Source organism: Saimiri boliviensis, chromosome 1, assembly GCF_048565385.1.
Source record: "Saimiri boliviensis isolate mSaiBol1 chromosome 1, mSaiBol1.pri, whole genome shotgun sequence".
NCBI lineage: Eukaryota > Metazoa > Chordata > Mammalia > Primates > Cebidae > Saimiri > Saimiri boliviensis.
In genome coordinates this window covers 79,100,810-79,108,228 of record NC_133449.1, presented here as the reverse complement: position 1 = coordinate 79,108,228, position 7,419 = coordinate 79,100,810, and the positions used below count along the sequence as shown (strand labels likewise).

Genomic DNA, 7,419 nt, shown 5'->3' with positions numbered 1-7,419 from the left:
TTCTGTCTTCTTTCTTTCTCATTTTCCTTTTAGTGAAGTTGATTTTCTCTGGTAGTACAATTTAATTTCTTACTTTTTTGTATGTATATTCACTGTACGCTTTTCAATTTGAGGGTATTTACTATAAAGCTTGAAAATGCTATCTTATGACTCATTATATTAAGCTAGTAACAAAAAATTGTTTTGCATAAATAAACAAGGATAAAGAAAACTAATACAAGCTCTAGACCTTGACTTCATTTTGACACTTTTTAACTTTTTGTTGTTTCTATTTAATATCTGATTGTACTATCTATGTCTTGAAAAGTTGTAGTTTTTATTTTTGATTGGTTCATCATTTAGTGTTTCTGTTTAGGATAAGAGTAGTTTACACACCACAGTTACAATGTTGTTATAGTCTCTGATATTCTGTATGCTTACAATTACCAGGGAGTTTTACACCTTCAGATGATTTGCTGTTTTTTATTAACATCCTTTTGTTTTTGACCAAAGTACTTCCTTCAACACTTCTTTTAGGACAGAACTGATGTTGATGAAATCCCTCAGCTTTTGTTTTTCTGGGAAAGGCTATTTCTCTTTTATGTTCGAAGCATATTTTCACTGGATACACTCTTTGAGGGTAAAAGTTATTTTTCTTTTAGCACTTTAAATATGTTATGCTAGTTTATTCTGGCCTGTAAGTGTTCCATTAAAAAGTCTGCTGTTAGATGTATTGGAGCCCCAGTGTGTGATATTTGTTTCTTTTCTCTTGCTGCTTTTAGAATCCTTTCTTTATTTTTGTCCTTTGGGAGTTTGGTTATTAAGGCAAAATCTGCTTGGGTTAAATCTGCTTGCTATTCTATAACTTTCTTGTGCCTGGATATTGATATCTTTCTTGAGGTTTGGGAAGTTTCTTGTTATTATCCTTTCTACCCTTATCTCTTTGTTCTTTTAGACCAATAATTATTAGATTTGCCATTTTGAGGCTATTTTCTAGATCTTGTAGATATGCTTCATTGTTTTTTATTTTTTTCTTATGTTTACTCTGTATATTTACAAATGGCTTCAAGTCAATAATTCTTCTGTTTGATCAATTCTTCTATTATAAGACTTTGATATACTCTCTAGTATGTCAATTGCATTTTTCAACTCCAAATTTTCCACTTGATTCTTTTTATTTTAATGTCTTTGTTTAATTTATTTGATAGAATTCCGAATTTCTTCTATGTGTTATCTTAAATATCTTTGAATTTCCTCAACACAGCTCTTTTGAATTAACTGCCTGAAAGGTCACATATCTTTCTCTCCAGGGTTGGTCCTTGGTGCCTTGTTTAGTTCATTTGATGAGATCATGTTTTCCTGGATGATCTTGATGCTTGTGTATGTTTGACTGTGTCTGGAAATTGAAGAGTTATTTATGGTAGCCTTTGCAGTCTGCACTTATTTGTACCAATCTTTCTTGGGAAGGCTTTGCAGATATTCAAAAGAATGCAAGTGTTGTGATTTAAGCTGTATCTGCATTACAGGGCACCCAAAGCCCAGTAATTATAGTTTTTGCATACTCATAGAGGTACTGCTTTGATTGTCTTGGAGAAGCTTTGTAAGAATTATCTGGATTACCAGGCAGAGACCCCTGTTCTCTCACCTTACTTTCTCCCAAACAAACAGGGCCTCTCTCTCTCTTTCTCTTTTCTGAGCTGCCTGCAGCTGGGGCTGGGGAAAGTGTGACACAAGTACTCCTGTGGCCACAACCACTGGGACTGTGCTGGGTCAGACCCAAATCCAGCCTGACACAGGGTCTTGCTCAAGGCCCACTGTAATCATTATTTGACTACCACCTATGTTCACTCAAGGCCTTGAGCTGGTCAGCAGATGGCAAAGTGAGACAGTGTTGTGTCCTTCCCTTCAGGGTGTTGAGTTTCTGCAGGCTCCAGGCAGGTCCAGAGCTGCCATCTGGGATCCAGAGACTAGTAAAAAAACCCTAGAAGTCTACCTGATATTCTATTGTACTGTGGCTGAGCTTGCACTCAGACCATAAGACTCTGTTCTTTGCATTCTTCCATCCCACTTCCACAGGCAGAGGAGTCTCACTGCATGGTCCTGACCCCAACAAATCCATGGGGATTATTGTCAGCCTATTCTGGCATTTCTTTAAGTTTCGAAGGCTCTTTAGTCAGCTTGTGGTGAATGCTGCCTGACCCAAGACTTATCCTTCAGGGCAGTATGCTCTCCTCTGACCCAGGGTAGGTGCAGAAATGCCACCCAAGTGCAAAGATTTGGATTTGGGGAACCCAGTAGCCCACTTGGTGCTCTACCCCTATGTGGCCAAGCTGGTATGTCAGGTGCAAGTCAAAATCTTCTTTACTTTGCCCTATTATTTTCTTGAGGAAAAGGAGCCTCTTTCCATAGTTACCACAGCTTGGAATGTGCTGAGTCTCACCTGAAGCCAGCAAGTCTGAGTCTCACCAAAGGCCCATGATATACTACCTAGGTAATACTATTGGTTATTCAGGGCCCAAGGGCTCTTTCATTAGCAGGTGATGGGTTCTGCCAGGACTGAGTCTTTATCCTCAAGGTAGCATGTTTCTTTCTGGACCAGAGTGCAGAGTGTCTAGAAATGTCATCCAGGAGCCAGGCCCTCACTACTCTGATTGGTGCCCTATCACACTGTGGCTGAACTGGTATCCAAGATACAAGAGGAAGTCCTTTTTACTCTTCCCTCTTTTCTCCTCAAATAGAAGGAGGGAACTCTTTTGGAGCCACAAGCTGTGCAACCTGGGGCTGAGGAAAGATGGCATAAGCGCTTCCTTATCCACCCCAGCTGATGTCTCAATAGGACACGTGTCCTGCAAGTCCACTGGCTCTGAGCCCTGTTCAGCACTAGCACTAACCTAGGAGTTACAGTCCTTGTGGGCTAGACTGCCTTTCAAGTTTATTTAGAGCTCCGGAGCACTTTAGGCTATGGTGGCAAAAACTTAAGTTCCTGCTACTGAGATGAGCAATTCCCCTTTGACTAGAGCTTGTTTAAATACTCCCTTCATGGATGGATGTCAGCTTTTAGCCTGGTTTTGCATTCTGTTAGTTATAGGGCAGCACTAAGTTGAGTGCAAGTTCTCACAATTGCTGTACTCTGCCTCTCCCTAGCACACAGATTTCTCTGTGTCACACAGCCACTGCCAGAGGATGGGGGAAGGGTGGCATTGGCGGTTCAAGGCTGTCTTTCTTACCCAGTTCAGTGCCTCTTTCAGCAGTATGAAGTTAAAACCAAGTACTGTGAGTACTCACCTGATATGGGGTTTTTATGAAGGTGTTTTTTCATGTAGATAGTGGTTATATTGGTGTTATTGTGGGAGGGATAATTGGTGGAGCCGTCTAGTCTGCCATCTTGCTTTGCCACCTCTCTTGTTTTAGAGTTGACTCAGACCAAACTGCTGTGATAGCAAAGTCATATGGCTAATAGCAGTTGTCTTTGTCTCTTATACAAGGGAAGATAGTACTAGTTACTCCAATTAACTGGGTTTATGTTGTGTCTTGTTTTTCTGACATTGGGACTGTCTTTACCCTGAGTTATCCACACATTCTTTCTCAGTTCCTCTTGTAGCCAATATATATTTTGGCTGAAATTAAGCAGTTGATGAAGAGCAATAGTTATGGATTAAGTAAGGGGTCTCTGGGGACTGAAGCCAAATACTTCTGTCTCATTAAGCTAGTGCTCTGAACTGTACTCACCAAGCATGTTGATCTTCTCATGGATGCCTGTTCCAGTGACTGCAGTCTTTATGGCTACTAGTAATATTTGTGTATCCAGGTAGATTTGAATTGAAGTATTTATAGCCTCATAGGGGAGAATTATGTACTTTCGTTCTTGGTACATAAAATAATGCCGTGTATTTCTTTTGTGCTTTATTTTAACTCTAAAGATCTCAGATTTTAAAATTAATAACATTAAGAGAACTTGAGAAAAGTATATGGTACTCATTTGTATTATATTTATTTCAAATTTAAAATAATAAAAAAATTGTCTGTGCCTGAAAACATGTTTTCTGTCCTGTGGATGGGCTTTTCTCCTTCCTGTCCTCTCTACAAAAACCAGAGCTGACAGAACCTGTCTGTGCTCTTACGTAAAAGTCAAAGAAATAAGTCTGCTTCTCAGGGAATAAATGTTTCTTTGATTTCCTATTCTTTTTCAGTTGGTCACCATTAATTTTAAACTTTGCTGGCATTTTCTAGACAATAAGAAGAAGGAAGGGAGGAGCCTCTGGAAGGGGACTCTGGCTTTTTCTGCATACTGTTCGCAACTGGTTGTCCATTTTGAAATACATTCTTCCTGCATACAAAGAGATCACCACCATCTTTCACATTCAAAGACAATTGACAGCTGGTCCAGTTGCAGGAAATAAGGGTCACAGCAATTTCCATAAGGGGCAGAGTTAATGTGATTCTGGCCACTCTTAATGCTGCATGAAAATACTAAGTTTTGTGCAAAGAAAAAAAATTAGCTTATAGTGTACACCTATGTCACCGGGAAAGGAAAGCCCACATCTCTTTTTGGAAACCTAAAAAGCTGGGGTGGCTAACTCATTTTTATTGGATGGTGGCTTCAAGCTTCTCATTGTCATCCACTTAAAAGGTTTATTGCGAAGCTCCCAGCATTTCTCCTGAGCCAGTAGTTAGAGTGGGAAGGGTGTTTGAAGGAAGAATTTTCTTAGGAAATTCCATGTTGTAAATAAATTATTTTTAAAAGACTATTTAATTTATTTATTTTGGTGAAAAGCAACTTTAGTTCCCATGCTTGGAGATATTTGGGGATTCCTCCTTCATGTAAAAATAACAGGACCTCATGGAACTCTTTTGCTTGTTGGTTTTTTATTCTTTCTTAGATTCCTTTCTTATTTTTGATTTGGTATACATGAGCCAGTACTTGCTATGCATTCATCAAATTTTGATGAACAGTGTATTAATTAGGATTAGGTACAGCTGCTAGTAACAGAAAAAAAATGGCAGTGGCTTAGGAAGAAAAATATATGCTTATCTCTTTTTGACATGAAATTCAGATGGAATGAAGTCCAGGGTTGTTATGAGTGCTCTGCTCCCTCATAATCTTTTATACTCACCACTTCACTACTCCTAGACTAGAATCCTCAGCCTCCTACTATCCTGTGTCATTGATGATTCAGGCTACAATATACAATAAGGATGGCAAAGAAGAGAACAGAAGACATTTTTTTTTCTTTGAGAGAGAGAGAAGGGTGGCCACCCCACACTGCTAGGAGGCTGTGAAAAATAATTTTAATTCTTTGGAGTCCTGGTTGAAGATTCTATTGCTATGGAAAACCGGCATATATTGCAGCACGACTAGCCATCTCTTTTGCTATCCATTTCCCTGATTGAGACATACAAACACAGCAAAGGGGATATAGGGCAGTTCCACCTGTTATTTCTTCAAGGGATAGTTTGGAAAACATGGTAGAACTGCCAAACAGAATGAAATTAGCTACACAAAGTGCCATATAAGCCACCATCATATTTTTTCTATGAAACTGTAAAATTTCTAAAAGTCCTGAAGTAGAAATATATATTTTTTTGAGGAAAGATCATGTCTTTATTTGATTAATACATTCTTCAATATTGGCAACTTAAGGCAGAGGCCATGTGTTAAGCTTCTTTGTATGTTTCTAGCACCTTTCACAATGGTTCATGGCAAGTACAACAAATTGTATTCAATTACACATAGGAAAATGACAAGATTACCTTTCCCAGTATGTCGTCTAGTGTTTTCAATTGTCAAATTACGATTAACATTTGACAACAAACCCAAGCAGAATTTACTTTTGTTATTTGAAGGATCAGTGAATCCATCTACTAACACATTAGTAGAAGATGCATGAAAAGCTTCTCCAACACGATTGTTTAATTCATAGTAGACTATTGAACACCAATGTTTAGGCTCTTCATAGGCAACAGGCTGAACATCTCTGCTGGATATACTGGGCATAATCTGAGGAATCATATTATTGCTTGTATCCATAGGCTGGGAATTATCTTGACCCATCTGATCATCAGGTGGCATATAGGCAGGAGGAGGCGTATCAGCTGGGAGCTGAAATGGACTTCCTGGTCCAGAACTTGCTGGGGAGTTGGGATATGTGCTACTAGCAGGAGAAGGGGGATAAGGGCTGTTTGGAGATAAGGGAAAAGGAGTGTTGTTGGGCTGGTGGAAAGAATCTGGAAACGTGGCATTTTGTGGCATGTGTGGTTCATTGTGGCTCAGGTTCCTAAACTGAACCAGAAGGCTGTGTTGTGGATTGAATTCATTATGACGAGGCACTAATACTGGAGGTAAGACTGGACTCTCCACTCTCTTATAGTGGTATGGGTTGATACAAACTTCTTTTTGCTTAGATCCAAATGGTAATTCACAAATATCCAACGGTTTTAGCTCATGATGACTCTGCAAATCAGGCCAGCGCCAAACGCGACAATATATAACATGGGGTAAGCCTTTTCTGTGAGAAACTTGCAGGCGTCCATCTAAAGATCTGGGAATAGTGACACATTTACTTGGCTGTCCTGGACTGCTCAAGGCTTTCTCCAGTTCCTCCATGGCACCCTTTTTCTTTTTTAGCTTCTTCACCAAAGCATCAGCTGCCTTTTCTGCCCATTTTTCCTCCTCGTCACCTTGTTTCCAGCCCAACAATCGCTTTACTGCTTGACTAGTAAAAAAAAACAAGCTGGCCATTGACGTCATTTGATACAAATCTTCAGAGACCTTGCTGTAACTCAAAGTCAGTGGCTACTGAAAGTACAGATCACAGGTGAAATGTCACACACAGGTCCTAAGTGGAAGTTCCAATTAAAAAGGGAGGAGTGACATTTATCTTCAGAAGTGCCATGTTTCTTTCATTGGTTCAAGTCTGGCGGGCCGGCTGGGCGCGCTCTCCCGACGCCGTCGCTGCGCTTCTCCCTGCAACTTTATTAGCAGCTCGACTGCGGGACACGCGCACGGCGCCCGCTCGCCCAGGGTGAAGTAGAAATATTAAACCAAAGAAAACTGTGAGCTGTTCGGCATAGTTCAACCCATGAGTTTTATTTTACCAGGTTGGCATTCTGCACACCTCATTTAAATGTGTTTGATTATGTCAGGACTTGTTATGATTCTATAGCTTTGGACACACATGTTATACTCTCCTTCAGTAGTTTCCCGTTTTGGCCATGGTAATTTGTGGTTTCATTTGTGGCTCCTGAGATTATTTGAAAATTATATCAACAATTGTTTTGTTTCTTTTTCCCTTGTTTATTTCTTGGTGCCTGTGTCTCTTTCACTCAGTCTTTTTCTACAGCTTGTGATCCACTCACTTCCATGACTAATTTACAAATTTTTCCTTCATTTTGGCTAAACCGGACAAAAGTCATCTGTGGTGTCCCTTGATTAGGAGAAAC

At 39.8% G+C, this 7,419-nt stretch overlaps 1 pseudogene; it reads right to left on the bottom strand.

Annotated features, from left to right (window-relative positions):
• Window positions 1-5,611: 5,611 nt before the first annotated feature.
• LOC101036687 (mothers against decapentaplegic homolog 5 pseudogene) lies at window positions 5,612-6,742 on the bottom strand (annotated as a pseudogene).
• Between the last annotated feature and the right edge of the window lie 677 nt (window positions 6,743-7,419).